At 39.2% G+C, this 16,035-nt stretch overlaps 1 pseudogene; it reads left to right on the top strand.

Annotated features, from left to right (window-relative positions):
• Window positions 1-14,094: 14,094 nt before the first annotated feature.
• On the top strand, window positions 14,095-15,297 carry LOC143643711 (transcription factor Dp-1 pseudogene; annotated as a pseudogene).
• The last annotated feature ends 738 nt before the right edge of the window (window positions 15,298-16,035 follow it).

The raw sequence follows: 16,035 nt of genomic DNA, 5'->3' as shown, positions 1-16,035 counted from the left end.
TAGGTGCATTTAATTCCTGATGATACAACTTACTAGCCTCATTTACTTATCAATAAAATGGATACCATTAGATGTTGGATTATGGTTCTGTGGTGATCAGACCATTTCAGTTATTCCCACACATGGGGATCACATCAGAATCAATGGAACCAGGCTAGCCCTCAGCCAAATTAAAATATTATATAATTTAAGGCGTTGCTATAAGGATTGAATTAGATGACATGTAAAGAGCCTAACATGAGATTGCTATTTGTAAGATAATGCTTAGAATTACTGTCACTACGTAATTAAAATGAATAAACATTCTGTTTTCCTCCATTAATTGAAAACAAGGTGAAATCAAGTTGTGAGTGGCAGTTATTTAGATGGAAATGCTTGGTCACCAAAGGATTTAAAATATTTCACGGTGCTGGTACCCAATTTGACTTATACCCAAATAAAAAGAAAGAATATAAATAACATATACCATAATTGAATGCATTATGCAACAAGCAATTTTTAAAAAATATTGGCTCATTTCCAATCATTGTCTTGGGGCTTTGAAATGGTCTTCAAATTGCCAGAACCAGCAAGGCACCCACATTTGAAACACAGCAAGGCAGACTATATCATGTAGATAGCTAATGAAGAACTGTAAATAAATTATAGTAACAGCTTACATTTGCAGAAACAAACCATTTTCATATCCATTATCCTATTTGATCCTCAGTAACGCTGTGGCACTGTCAAGGCAGGTATTTCTTACTATCCCTTTTATTTATGAGGAACCCAGGACTCAGCTAGATTATAACAGGTGGTAAAGCTAGAAAAGGGGTATGGGGGTGGGGGTAGGAAAGAGGAAATGTTGATTCCCTCTCAAAGGGCTTAGGGTAAGAATGATGTTAGAATAGCATCAGTTCTGTTGGGATGGGGCAATATATAATAAATGCAATTTTTAGCAGATCAGGGAGTGGATGAAAACATGTATATATGACATCAGCAACACTCCACGTCATTTTCTGTGGGTCCCTGGGCCAGGGCCTGGGGTGCTTTGCAGTTAGTTTCAAGAATACAAGCAGTGTGATTCATTCTGACACCATTTGAACTTTAAGTCATCCCAAACTTAAGGTCAAAGGAGAATGTACCACCAACCTGTCCTATTTGGGTAAATAACAAAGCAGATTGTTTTTGTTATTTTTGAGCTATTTTTACTTTTGAGCTTTGGGTTAACCAAAGCTCAAAAAAAAATTTTAACTGGGCTGTCTTCCTTGCCCCACCCTTAAGTCTTACTTATTGTGTTAGGTCACATGAAAGAAGGGGAAAAACAGAGTAGGGCAACCCAAAGTCAAAATCAACAAACAACCTTTATGAATCTGAGCCATAGACTCTTTGCCTAAAGGGGATGAGGGAGGAACCAAGTTTCCACCCTCTTAATGCAGAAATGAGAGCAATTGTTGATTGGAAAAGGAAATTTTTTCTCTCCTCCCCTGTCCAGAAAAGGCATGATTAAATAACAACACAATAGTTTCCATCCCAAACCCCCATAACCTAATTAGAAAGCAAACATGACATGCTTTTTTTTTTAATTATACACAATTCAGATGTAAGACAACAACAAAGTAGGGTGTCTCCAAACTTGGAGCTAATGTGATTACACATCATAATTAACAATCAATTTGTAACCAGCCCTGTTGGCTCTGTTCAGATGCCAAGTGTGGTTGTCCAACGGATCATCAGTTATGCATGGAGATCCATAATCTGAAGGCACTGAAACTTCTGGGAAATGAGCAATGGATTTCAAATGGCTGCAAAGACTGGAAAGAAAAGAACAAGGCTCTCTGGACTGGGAAGTGGCCAGACACCGGGGCTACTTTCTCAGTGCCACACAGATCTCTTCTGGACAGAATCAGGCTCAAAGCCCAATACGTTCGGCAATACACAGACAAAGCTCAGCACTTAATTCTCTGCCAGCCTGAGATTAAGCCTGAGGACATCTGTCCCAACTAGGAGAGGAGGAGTGCCAGAAAGCTTGAATTCAGCCTGCCATCCTGTGTCTGCTGGGACTTGCAGCATCAGTATCGGCAGAGACGATTTTGATGCTGGATGGCAAATTCCTGTAGGCTCGGCTTTGTATAAGGCAGAACGGAAATATCTCCTTAATGAAGACTTTACATGTTGGATTATGGTTCCGTGGTGATCAGACCATTTCAGTTATTCCCACACATGGAGATCACATCAGAATCAATGGAACCAGGCTAGCCCTGAGCCAAATTAAAAAGTAGGCCAAATCTGTCTTTGGCATGCTCAAACCTGGGTGTCTCTACCTGCCTCCCTTCTTTCAATATGCTCCACCTTCCCTGTCTTCTCCCTACCCTTTACCTCAGCAAGATCCAAACCCTCCCTGATGCCTCTAGCTGCTCAAGGACCCCTCTCAATAAACCAGTTATCCGAAACAAGGCCTTGCCCCACTCCATTCACTTACTCAACAAACATTTATTGAGTTTTAACTATGGGACAGACAAATGCTCTGTATGAGAAATATACGTATGAAAGACACACTCCTAAACCCTGAAATGAAGAGTCTTACCATTCACCCAACATGCACTGATGCAGGTAAGAATAGTACTGGTCATGCTGGAGGACGCAAATATTAAGAAGATGTATGTCTACCTGCAGAATTCTCTTGAAATCAAGAAAAGACATAAAGGCAAGAGAGGGAGAGCTGTGTAATGGAACGAAGTATAATGCCTTGCCAGTTACTGCAGAAGCTCCTAAATGCTCTCTCTGCTTCTACTTTTGTAATATAATGCAGTAATCCATTCACCATCCAGAAACCAGAGTTTTGTAAAACATAAATTAAATCATACTACTTCTAATTTAAAAACCTCCCAAAGGCTTCCCATTGTGCATAAAATAAAATCCAAACTCCATCACCATGACTGCTAAGGCCCAAAATGACTGGCCCTTGCCTGTGCTTCCATCTTGCTTCCACAGACACATGGCCTCTTTTCAGCTGCTCACACTTTCCTGCCTCAGGGCATTGTCGTTGTAGCACTTTCAGACTGAGATGCTTTTCTTCCAGATTTTTGATCGCTGACCTCACCTCATAATTCAGGACTCAGTTCAAATGCCCCCGGCTCAGTGATGTGCCTTTCAACATGTCCCACCTTCTCTGTCTAACAGACAAGACTTCAGGCCTGACAAGCGGATCTTTTGAAGGAGCCCCTCCCACTGCAAATTCTATTCTTCCAGTGACACGAATAAAATAAAATAAAATAAAATAAAAACAGGATTCAGCCTTGACTCCTTTCTTTCTGTACTATCATTTGGAAATTCCATTTGTTCTACTCTCAGAATATAACCCCACCATCTCCCTGATCTAAGCCACAATCATCTTACCCTGCTTTATTTCCAGTAGCCTCCTAACTGGTCCTTCCACTTCTTCCTTTTTCCTATGTAGTCTACTTTCAACACAGCAGCCAAATTGGCCTTTTAAAAGTAAGTGAATCTTGTGATTTTTCTCCTCAAAACTCTTCAAAGTAGCTCCTCATCTCATCCAGTGAGAGCCAACAATCAACGTATAGATCTGTGCTGTCCAATAGATTAGTCACTAACCACATACAGCTACTGAACACTTAAAAGGTGCTTGGTTCAGAGAAGGGCTGTAAGTATGAACTGTATGCTGAATTTCAAAGACGTAGTATGAGAAAAAGGGAAAATTGGCCACTAGTAATTTTATACGGATTATAAATTGAAATGATACAAGTTTGGATCTCTTGGGCTGAATAAAATGTTATTAAAATTAACCTAATCTGTTCCTTTTTTTATTTTTTGTATTGCGACTACTGAAAAAATTCAGAATTCTATATTTGGCTCACATTTGTGACTTCCATAATATTTCTATTGGACAGCACTGATATAGAGCGTACGTAGTTATGATGCAAGATAAGGTATCTAAAGAGTGAGTGTAAACAGAGAGCTAAGGATGGAATTCGAAGATAAAATTAAGAGGCAAAAAAGATTTCAGAAAGTGTCCAATGTAGTTGGAGAAGACTTGTGAGGATAATATCCCAGAATCCAAATGAAGGAAATATTTCAAGGAGAATGTGACCAATTGTTTTACGTTTTTTGATAGGTTCAGTGAGATGAGTTCTGAGAATTGACAATTAGATTTGGCAATGTGGAAGTTACTAGTGATATTGACAAAGGCTGTTTTGGTGGAATGGCGCAGATAAAAGCTAATGGGTTCAAGAAAGAGAATGGGAAGTAGAAATGGAGACTACAAGTATAGACAACTCTTTGAAGGAGTTGTGCTATGAAGGAGGTAAGAGAAATGGGAAGGTAAGTAGAGGAAGGCATGAGATCAAGGGAGAGTATTTTAATATGAGCAATACAGCATGTTTATATTAGGATGACATGAACCTAGTTGCTACATGATGTGGGAACACAAATTTAGGGCACAACCATATATAACTTTCAGCAAATGACCCCTTTATTACTTATACAGTATGAGGTGTCCAAAAGAGCAGAAAGGGAAATCTCACAGTGGCCAATCTCCTAAGATAGCCAAAACTGCTAGGGTTGGTGTCAGTAGATGGCAGCTTCACAAGCCCCACTTTGCCTGGGAGAAGAAAGACCAATCTACACAGTTTGAGTGTGGTATTTATCTACTCTCAGGGGAGGGGACCCTGCCATTGATTGTTCCTGCCTTAATTAGCATCTGGGACTGTTTGTGCCCTGTTCTGTTAAGGTTTAGTTATGCCATTTCATTATTCTTAGCATCTCCTGCAGGTTGTGGAATGGCAGTGGTGCATAACAGAACAGGAGGCAGGAGGGTGGAGTAGCTGGGGACTAGGCGATGGCCACTGACCTTGTATCCCTGGCCTTCCCTGAATATGGAAATAAACTGATGATAATGAAGAGAAAACCTCTGTACAGGCTGCTGGAATACAATTCCTAGAGTAATCTCCTTGGGTAGTTGTGGAATAAGTGGGATTTACATTAGCTAGGAAATTGGACAGTTCTTCAGGGTAATAGAATGGAAGATAAAACATAAGTATAGATGCAAATCGGTTGGTAGAAGTGATAGAAGAAGCCAAGTGGGTCCATTTTCTTAGAGAAAAAGCAACCGAAGTTGTCTTTTGAAAGTGCTGAGGAAGGAGAAAGTATTGAAAGTTTGATGCGAGAGAAGAACATTTAAAGACTTGTTTAAGAAGTAAAAGTGAATAGACTAGAGGAATGAGGTAGAATGTCTGGGCCCACTTGACTTTGTGTTTCATATGTGTAAAGTGAGTCCATACGTCAAAGCTAGTCTTTCTCTGCAGCCAAGCGCAGCTACCAGAAACCAGTTTTTTTTTTTCTGTTTTCGGGTAGCTGAGTTTTGGATGGGAGTTTTGTCAAAGAAGGAAAAAGAAGTGAGAGAGTCACTATGGAGTTAAGGGTATGTGACGTCGGTGATTATAATGATAGTCTGAAAAATGGAATGGATAAGAAGGCAAGTAAGGATATAAAGGTATGAAGGACAATGAAAAGATGGTAATACAAATGGATTATAGGTTCAAAGAATTCTGAAGTTGGGCACTAGGAAGAGTGAGCTGGAAAGGTATGATGTGTCTGCCCTAGGGTGGAATGCTTGAAATTAATATTATGGGGGGATCACAGTTATCAATAAGGACAAGATCTGGACTAAGGTATGAATGGACCATATCATGAGGCAGAGTAAGTGAGTTTGGAAGACAGGAAGAACATGAGAGGAGAAGAGATCAACAGATTCCAAGGCCAGGTTATTGAAATGATCTACATGGAGAATGAAATTGCTGAGAATTTTGATAGGCATATTTTTTGTAGCCAGTGAGGGAAGCCCAGAGCTGAAATCTTTCAGGAATGTGGAGAGTGACTTGAAGTCAGCAGATGAATGCAACAAGGAGTTGTAGCTGGGAGTTATGTCATAAACATCATGCTGAAGTTCTTTAGAGAGAAAAATCCTTGGTCTGGTGGAAGCTAGGAGCAATGAAAACCAGAGAGATATCTACCCCCCCACCCATACCTCTAGGTCCAGACTTTAATTATAAATTCACATTATAATACAGGTTTCTGATCCCACAAGATTCATACTCTATCTCAAAGAAGCTGATAGTACTATAGGCTTCTGTGCCGTTTGAAAGGATTATGTTCCCTAGAAAAGCCATGTTTTTATCCTGATCCATCACGTGGAGGCAGCCTTTTCTTTTAAACTCTACTCAGTACTGTAGGTTGGAAACTGGATTACAACAGAGATATGACACACCCAGTCTCTACAAAGATATGACACACCCAATTATGAGAATTAACCTTTGATTAGAGGGAGAAATGACTCCACCCATTCCAGGTGGGTCTTGATTGGTTTGCTGGAATCCTTTAAAGAGGAAACATTTTGGAGAAAGCCTGAGATCCATGAGAATTACAAGAGCCCATGTAGCCAGAGACCTTTGGAGATAAAGAAGGAAAATGCCCCTGGGGGAGTTTCATGAAACAAGAAGCAGGGAGAGAAAGCTAGCAGACATCACCATTTCACCATGTGCCTTCCCCATTGAGAGAGAAACCCTGAATGTCATCAGCCTTCTTGAACCAAGGTATCTTTCACTGGATGCCTTAGATTGGACATTTCTATATCCTTGCTTTAATTTGGACATTTGCACGGCTTTAGAACTGTAAACTTGCAACTTAATAAATTCCCGTTTTTAAAGGCTGTTCTGTTTCTGATGTATTGTATTCTAGCAACTACCAAATTAGAACAGCTTCCTACTTTAATTCTAAGTAGAATGGAATAGAAAACAGGCATTCAAGAAAGCAATACCTGGAGATCCAGGTTTCAGTTAGACCAGGAATATGCAGGGAGTGCTCAGAGAAGAATTTGAGGATACAAAGCTTTTGCTGATGGATCACAGAATACAGAAAAAGGGGAGAAATGGGGAATGAGATTATATTAGGAGATGGTACAGATGGGATGTGGGTCTAAGTTATAAAGTATAAGTTAGGAGTTTGGGTCTTCCCGTGGTAACCACTGTAAGCAGGGATAAGGGGAGTGTTGAGATTTTTCTTGATTGTCTCTTAGATGAATAGTGGTGATGATGCTGTGTGTGTTTAGGAAAGAGGGAAGGAAAACAAGGGACTTTTTAGGACCTTGTCAGCGTTCTGGGGCCCCTTTGAAACTTTGGTGCCATCAACATTGTTCCCTCAGAGCCAGGATGAGTGGATTCTCCTTTAAACCTTTCCCTAGCAGGTAGAAAATTCCTTACCTGAGTCAGCTTATACTTTCATAAGATTTTCTAAATACTATAGCTGAGTGTAATAGGAAATAACAAACAGAAAAGACAAAATAACTACATTCCAAGTGTATTTCTGATTGCAGAAGAGTATTATTCTTTCCTAGAAGCAGCTAATATGATTAGATACTTCATGCTTTAACTCAAAGGAAATCTTATTAACTGCAGAAAACCTGTGTGGGGAAGTTGTTTCGGAAAGTGATCTTTAAACCTCATCTTGGACATTGTTCCATATATGCAGATGTCCCTGTATAGAACCTTCTTCATATCAACAAGAATAACAAACCCACATACATAAACTCAGCTGATGAATAAATGTTTATTGTGATTAGGAAAATAAAATCATACCTCATACTCTGAATAAGAGGTGTTCAGGTCAAATTAATTGAGAAATAGCAAGCTGAGTCAATGGTTATGAGCTTTAGAAATGCTCTTCAATGCTTTTTACAATTGTTTCCTTAATATTAGACTCTTAATAAGCAGGTCGATGCTAAATTAATAATATGGAGTCATTCTCAAAAGCATATTGAAACATGATTTTAGATCACTCACTGAAGACTTAAAACCATTGTCTGGTTGTTTTCTTCCTGATAGAATGTCATCTATCGGAAGGAAATACTTAAGCTAGAAGATGAAGTAAAAAACATGAAAATGAATAAGGAGAAAAAAATGTGTTTTAGCAGCAGCTACACAGGTCCAGAGCTACCATCTTCTTGGCACTCACATGCTTCATGCAATGAGTGATTATTGAGCACGGCCAATAGGGTAGACATTTACTTTGCTACTTGCTGGGGAGTCAGAGATGAGTAAAAAACCGTTCTAACCCTTGAGGAGTTCACTCTGTGGTTGGAGAAAGCAAGGATTTGAATAAACATTGTATATAATTTGCACAAAGTACAGCACAGAAAATGGAACATTTAAATTGGGTCTTGAAGGGTGAGCAGAAGGTTGCTAGAGAAGAAGAAAAAAGTATACAAGGCAGAAAGAAGAGTATGTGAGAGAGTGGGTGGGTATGACTAAGGTTGACATAGTTGAGGAACAGGAGCAGTTCTGTGGGGCAGGGCAAAGGAAAACCAAAAGGGAGGAATTAGAGATGAAATTGCTAATTATGAAAGCATCCAAACTCTTTGCCCCACGTTTAGCTGTATTCCTCCATAATAAATTAGAGTGGCCTCCATGCTCCAGGTCTTCATACATTCTCATCACCTTCCTCTCCAAATCCCCGGCCCGACTCAAATGTAGCTCTTTTCTAGGCAAAATCCAAACACAACAAATATGTAGTGATTATTGTGGATGTTACTGAAGATTTGGAGTCCATGAGGGAGGGTCTCACTGTATAAATCTTAGCAGCGCCCTTCTCTCACCCACCCTTGCCCCTCCTCACCTCTTCACCCCCATCCCATCCTGGCACACCCTGAATTGCTCTGCATTCAGAATTCCCTGATGTTATCACACCTTCCAATACCCAGAGCTTGGCAACAGACAATACCCAAAAGGTGACTCTCTAAAAGGAGTTCCTTATTGTCTTCTATGAGAATCAAAGCTTCTCCCTCTGGATATATTTCTAAAACACAGTCTTAATCCTATTGCTTCCATGTTTAAAATCCCTCACTGGCTTACTCGAACCCAAAGAATAAGATCCAAACATTCAGAGCCTCAACAATCGGCCTCGACCTAAGTGTTCAGCCCCCTTTCTTACACATCCCTCCCCCAGTTGTGCATACTCTGCCCCAGTGAACCTCTTCCCATTCCCTAAACAGGACACACATTTTTTCCTGCATGGCTTTGCTCACATAGGCCTCTCCCCAAATTTCCTGTTCCCCACTTATCCACTTGTGAAAATTCTAATCATTCCTGAACAAATGTTTCCTACTCACTGAAGCAAGGTTTCTTAACTTTGGCACGATGGATATTTGGGGCTGGACAATTCTGTATTGTGGGGGGTGCATAGTGTGTGCTGTACAGTGCTTAGCTGCATCCCTACTTCAACCCATTAGTGCCAGTAGCAATCTTCTTGCCACCTTCAGAGTGATTGCAATTAAAAATGTCTCCAGACATTGCCAAATATCCTCCAGGCAGCAACATTGCCCCTGGTTGAGAACCATCACTCTCAAGTGTTGTCTGGGTACTCCCAGTGAGAAACCATCTCTTCCCATTCTTTATTCCACAATGGTTTGCACCTTTATTGAAAACCTTACAGCTAAGCTAAAGCAGTAACAATAAGAATAACCGCAGTTAGTAAGGACTGGCTTTTGATTCTATTGGTTGCTATACCTGTGCCGGTTTGAAATGATGCATATACCCTAGAAAAGCCATGTTTTAATCCTAATTCCATTTTGTAAAGGCAGCTGTTTCTTCTAATCCCTATTCAGTATTGTATGTTTGAAACTCTAATTAGATCATCTCCCCAGAGATGTGATTTAATCAAGAGTGATTGTTAAACTGGATTAGGCAGAGGCGTGTCTCCACCTATTTGAGTGGGTCTTGATTAGTTTCTGAAGTCATATAAAAGAGGAAACATTTTGGAGAATGGGAGATTCTGAGAGAGCAGAACGACATAGGCACAAGAAGCAGCGAGTCCACCAGCCAGCGATCTTTGGAAATGAAGAAGGAAAATGCCTCCTGGGGAGCTTCATGAAAGGAAGCCAGGAGAAAAAGCTAGCAGATGATGCTGTGTTTACCACATGCCTTTCCAGATGAGAGAGAATCCCTGACTGTGTTTACCATGTGCCTTCTCACTTGAGAGAGAGACCCTGAACTTCATCGGCCTTCTTGAATCAAGATATCTTTCCCTGGATGCTTTTGATTGTACATTTCTATAGACTTGCTTTAATTGGGACATATTCTCGGCCTTAGAACTATAAACTTGCAACTTATTAAATTCCCCTTTTAAAAGCCATTCCGTTTCTGGTATATTTGCATTCCAGCAGCTAGCAAACTAGAACAATGCCTGTCCGTTCCACCAGGTTTGTGAGCTCTTTGAGAGCAAAATGTCTACCTGATATCACTGGGGCCCAGCACAGTCCCTTGCCATAATGGATAATAAATACATAGTCGCTGAATTGATTTGATAAGGCTTTTGTCTTGGTTTCTCTGTCTTCTGATTAGACATTTGATGACCACAGCAGTTGGAAGGTTGAGAAATTAAAAATTATTCTAATGCCGTTTTGCAAATTTCTCTTAAAACCTGGTAAATTAGAAGAAGCATTAAGAATAACGGGATCTGGAGAATTTGGGGTTCTAATTTTTTTCAAGTTCACACTTTGGGATGGTTCATGGTTGAGTAAATACTAGTTTTCAAGTTGTTTAAGTTGACATAGTAAGACAGTCCATTTAGATTAATATTTTCATTCATCAGTTTGGGGACTGAATAATTTTTTTTAAGTTTAAAATATAAACCAGCAGTCCAAACCACTGGTTTCAGTACATACTGGTGGATAGCTTTTTGTATTGTTTCATGTGTATAGATTTCATTTGCTAAAATGGTTTGAAAGCTCTATGAAGAAAGAACAGATCTTATATTTCTCTTCTCTCTCACGGAACCTACTGAGTAAGCATTTGCTTTTGAGTTAACAGATTGAAAACTTTCCAATGGGAGGAGCTGAATATATAGACGTAGAATGCTACAGGAACTAAGTTTAGAGACAAATTCTGGAAGGTATGATCTGATATGGCTATGTTTGATAAAAGCTTATTCCACCATTAATTTCCCTCTTCTTCCTTGGTGACAGAGTTAAAATTTTGCAGCTGGGCCCTTAGCCATTCAAAATAATGACTTCATTTCCTACTTTCTTTGCTACAAGATAGAGCCATTTAATTAAATTCTGGCCAATAAGTATAGGTCAAAATATGTGGAATTTCTGGAAAGATTGCTTAAAATAAGCCAACTTGACTGGGAAAGGCCATTTTTTCACTGTTACAATTCTTCCTTGTTTTTTCTGGCCTGTAATTCACATGTGGTATTCAGAACTCCCACAGCCATCTTAGATCATGAGTGAACTTGATGATGGAAACAATGTCCTAGAATGGTGATGTAAAATGATAGCAGCTGCCATCCTCACAATATATGACACTGTGGAGCTGTCATACTTGCTCTGCATTATCTATCTCTGGGCTTCTTATCTTTACTCATAAATGCACTCTTACTTTGAACTTTCATCAGTCAGAAAGAAGAATTTCTATGTCTACTTCAGCCAGTTAGTTTCTCCTGGGGAATTCATCATTATCTTCACGGGAATTCCCAACTTGCAGCTTCTCCTGGGGAACCCAACATCATCATTGAGTTCCCAACTTGTGCCCTGCCCTACAGAATTCAAAATTGCACAGTTGCATGAGACAATTCCTATAATAACATTTTAAATATTTACACACACACACATATGATGTTGGTTCTATTTTCTTGGAGAACCCTAATACAATTTTTTTCATCTTTTTTAAAATTAAAATTTTACTGTGGTAACATACATGCAACCAAAAAATGCCCATTTTAACCACTTTAATGTATATAATTTAGTAGTATTAATTACATTTGCATTAGAGAAGTGTAAATAAAACAATAACAGGATATGACTTCATATCCACTAGAATGACTATCACTTAAAAAACAGAAAGTAATAAATATTGGTGAGGATGCATTTCTCTAATAATGACGAATGGTGTTGAACACTTTTTCACGTGTTTATTGGCCATTTGTATTATCTTCTTTGGAGAAATGTCCTTTTGAGTCCTTTGCCAATTTTTAAATTAGGTTGTTTGTCATTTTGTTGTTGAGTTGTAGGTGTTCTTTATGTACGCATATTAAACCCTTGTCAGATATACAATTTCCAAGTAATTTCCCCCATTGCATAGGTTGTCTTTCCATTTTTTAAATAATGTCATTTGATGTGCCAAAGTCTTTAATTTTGATTAAGTTCAATTTATCTATTGCTTTCTTTTGTTGCTCATGCTTTTGATGTCATATCTAAGAATCTGTGGTTTAATACAGGATCCTTAAGACTTTCTCCTATGTTTTCCTCCAAGCCTTGTATGGTTCTAGCGCTTATATTTTAGGTTCTTGACTCATGGTGACATATATTTTTTATATTGTGGGAAATGGAGATCCAGTATCATTCAGTTGCATGTGGATATCCAGCTTTCCTAGCACAATTTGTTGAAGACACTGTTCTTTCCTCATTGAGTGGACTTGGTGCCCTTTGATGAAAATCAACGGGCTATAGAGATGTGGGTTTACTTCTGGACTCTCAATTTTATTTCGTTGTTTTGTTTTTCTGTCCTAATGCCTTTATCACATTGTTTTTATTACTTTAAATCTGTAGTAATTATTGAAATTGAGAAATGTGAATCTCCCAACTTTGTTCTTCTTTTTCAAGATGGTTTTGGATATTCAGGGTCTATTGCCATTCCATATGAATTTGATGACTGGCTTTTCCATTTATGCAAAAATGGCAGCTGGAGTTTTGTTCTGGATTTGTGGAATTTGTAAATCTCTTCAACTATATATTCTTTAATAAAAGCATGATTGAGATAAAGTTCAAATACATAAAATTCATCTACTTAAATTAAGGTATATTCACAGAATCGTACAACCGTCACCTCAATAAATTTTAAAACCTTTAATTACCTCCAAAAAACACTGTTACCATAGCATTCACTACACTTCCCTTGACCCAACTCTTTCCCAAGCATTAAGCAAGCATTAGTGTACTTTCTGCCTCTGTAGATGTCCTTTAAGGACATTTCATATAAATGGTCATACAATATGTGTTCTTTTGTGACTGGCTTCTTTCATTTAGCATGTTTTCAAACTTCATATTGTATCAGTACTTATTCTTTTTTAGTGCAGAAGAATATTCCACTGTTTAGATATACCACGTTTTATTTATCCTTTCATCACTTGATCAACATTTGGGTTATCTCCTTTTTGGCTATTGTCATGGTCAGCTTCATGTGTCAACTTGGCCAAGTGGTGGTACCTGTTTGTCTGGTTGGGCAAGTGCTGGCCTGTCTGTTGCAATGAGGACATTTCATAGAATTAGATCATGATCAGTCAGCTGCATCCACAGCTGATTCCATTTGTAATCAGCCAAGGGGAGTGTCTTCTGCAATGAATGATGCTCAGTCTAATCACTGGAAGTCTTTTAAGGAGGATTCAGAAGAGACAGGCTCTCTTCCTGCTTTGGCTGGCGAGCCTCTCCTGTGGAGTTGGTCCAGACCCTCCATCGGAATCGTCAGCTTCACAGCCTGCCCTGCAGATTTTGGACTCTGCATTCCTGCGGTCACATGAGACACTTTTATAAATTTTATATTTGAGAGTGTTCCCTGTTGATTCTGTTTTTCTAGAGAACCCTAACATTCATGTAACATTAGTGTCATATCTAAAAAACCATTGCCTAGTCTAAGTTCACGAAGATAAATGCCTATGTTTTCTTCTGAGTGTTTTGTAGCTCTTAAATTTAGGTCTTTGATCTGTTTTGAGTTCATTTTGTATATCATGTGAAATAGGGGTCTGATTCACCTTTTGCATATGAATATCCATTTGTCCCAGTAGTGTTTGTTAGAAAGACTATTACTTCCCCCAGTAAATTGTCTTGCCACCCTTGTCAAAAATCGACTGAAGGCTGCACTTCCGGAGGCGGGGCCCACGGGAGTGAAACTGACACACTGGGCCAGTCTCTATGGGGCCTCTCTTGACCGCATGTCACCGCACTCCTGGCACGTCATGCCAGCTCGACGCTCCCAGGACAAAGTAAAAATCATTGTTTCTCCTCTGGAGGATGAACACTTATAGAATTTATCTCATGAATCTGGTACCATGGCAAAAAATGCAGGTCTAATTGAAGCCAATGGCGGAACTAAAGGTCTTTATAAACCAGAATCTTAGTCCTGGACAAGATGTGGTATCATTAGTAGCTGTTCATCCTTCCACAGTAAATACCCTTGGAAAACAACTCTTGCCAAAAACCTTTGGACAGTCCAATGTCAACATGGCACAGCAAATGGTAATTGTTATACCTCAGAGACCTGCAGCACCAAATACTATCCTGGTAGAAGTCCACACACCCCTAACATACACTTTATATCACAGAACCAGGCTCAGACTCCTCACCTTGGTCTGCCGAGAAACGCAACAGAAAAGGAAAGACGAATGGCAAGGATCAGTGGCATTTTTCAGAGAAGGATCATGAGGAGGTTCAGAGGGAAGGAACCACTGCGTACAACGAAGTGGCAGAGTTGGTCGCAGAGTTCAGTGCTGCTGAGCATCACATTTTAGCAAATGAATCAGCTTATGACCAGAATATAAGACAAGTCTCCAATGCCTTAAATGTCTTCATGATCATGAACATTATCTCCAAGGAGAAGAAGGACATCAAATGGATTGGCCTGCCTACTAACTTGGCTCAAGAATGTCAGAATTTAGAGGTAGAGAGAGAACACTTGAAAGAACACGGCAGAAACAATCTCATCTTCAAGAACTTATTCTCCAGCAAACTGCCTTCGAGAACTCCCGTTCATCATTGTGAACAACAGCAGGAAGACAGGGCTCCACTGCAGTATTTCTGAAGACAAACTTGAGTATCTGTTTCATTTTGACAACACATTTGAAATCCACGTCCCAGAAGTATTAAAGCCAATGGGAGTGGCTTGTGGACTAGAATCAGGAAGCTGTTGGGCCGAAGACCTTCAAATGGCAAGAAGTTTGGTACCGAAAGCTCTGGAATGTTGTGTGTCAGAAGTGGCTCAGGGATCAATCCACGGTGTGTTTGTCACATCATCAGGTTTGACTTCAGATACCACAAGGCTTTCTGCCAGCGACTTGACCAATGGTGCAGACAGGCCATTGGTCACGAGTTCCAGCGGGTTTTAGCACAGCGGCTTACAGGGTCGAGATGCCTAAGTCTTCTGTCCGGGAAGAACAACACGATGCTGACATTAATGAAAATGACGATAGAGACTGATTTTCTTGACTTGTAGAACCCCCCTCCCCCCACCCTGCTTCAAATTCAGCTTCAGGAAAAAATTGTTAGAGAAGAGAAACTTTTTTTTTTTGACATGGGTTTTTCTTTTTCTTTTTGGCCTACTCCCAAAAAGATATTGGTAAGCTATTGAATTTAAGTACTCACCTCCAATAAGCAAGCAATGATGTTTTTTTGTAGGATTTTTAAAAATGTGGTGTGGATGTGTGTGATGCAGAGTCTTTATTTACTTCTTAGGATTTTGTGTTTCCATTTTTGAATTTTTTTTTTTAATTCAGAGTTCATTTTTGCCCCCTTAACAATTCTTGCTGAGTGTGCTGAAGAAATTGTACTTTATCCACATCAATGAAAATAAGATGCTATCCTTTGGTGGAAAATAGTGCACTGAATGGCCATTTATTTGCAGTATGTTTTGAATGGTGCCACTAACCCATAGATAGCAAGACTACATAGCAAGTTTTTATTTTGTTAAATCATGCAGTGTCCTAAGAACCAAGCAAAATAGCAAAGCTCTACTTTTTTTAAATATTAAAGCACCATACAACATTTTATTATGCCTTTATTTTCCCTTTAATTATATTAACTATTGTGACTCTATCAAGCTTATACTTTTTTTCCATTCTATTTTGCAGCAGACAAATTACAAAGGCTTTTGTTTGTTTGTTTTTTGTTCTTGTTTGTTTGGTAAAAATTTATTGCCATGCTGGTGCAGCTATATAAACTATCTTGAAGGCTTGGAATGGTTTATTGCTTATGGCAAATTTGCCTAATTTCTTACA

This window comes from Tamandua tetradactyla, chromosome 8 (assembly GCF_023851605.1).
Source record: "Tamandua tetradactyla isolate mTamTet1 chromosome 8, mTamTet1.pri, whole genome shotgun sequence".
NCBI classification, from domain to species: domain Eukaryota; kingdom Metazoa; phylum Chordata; class Mammalia; order Pilosa; family Myrmecophagidae; genus Tamandua; species Tamandua tetradactyla.
This window is presented reverse-complemented; position numbering and strand designations above follow the sequence as displayed.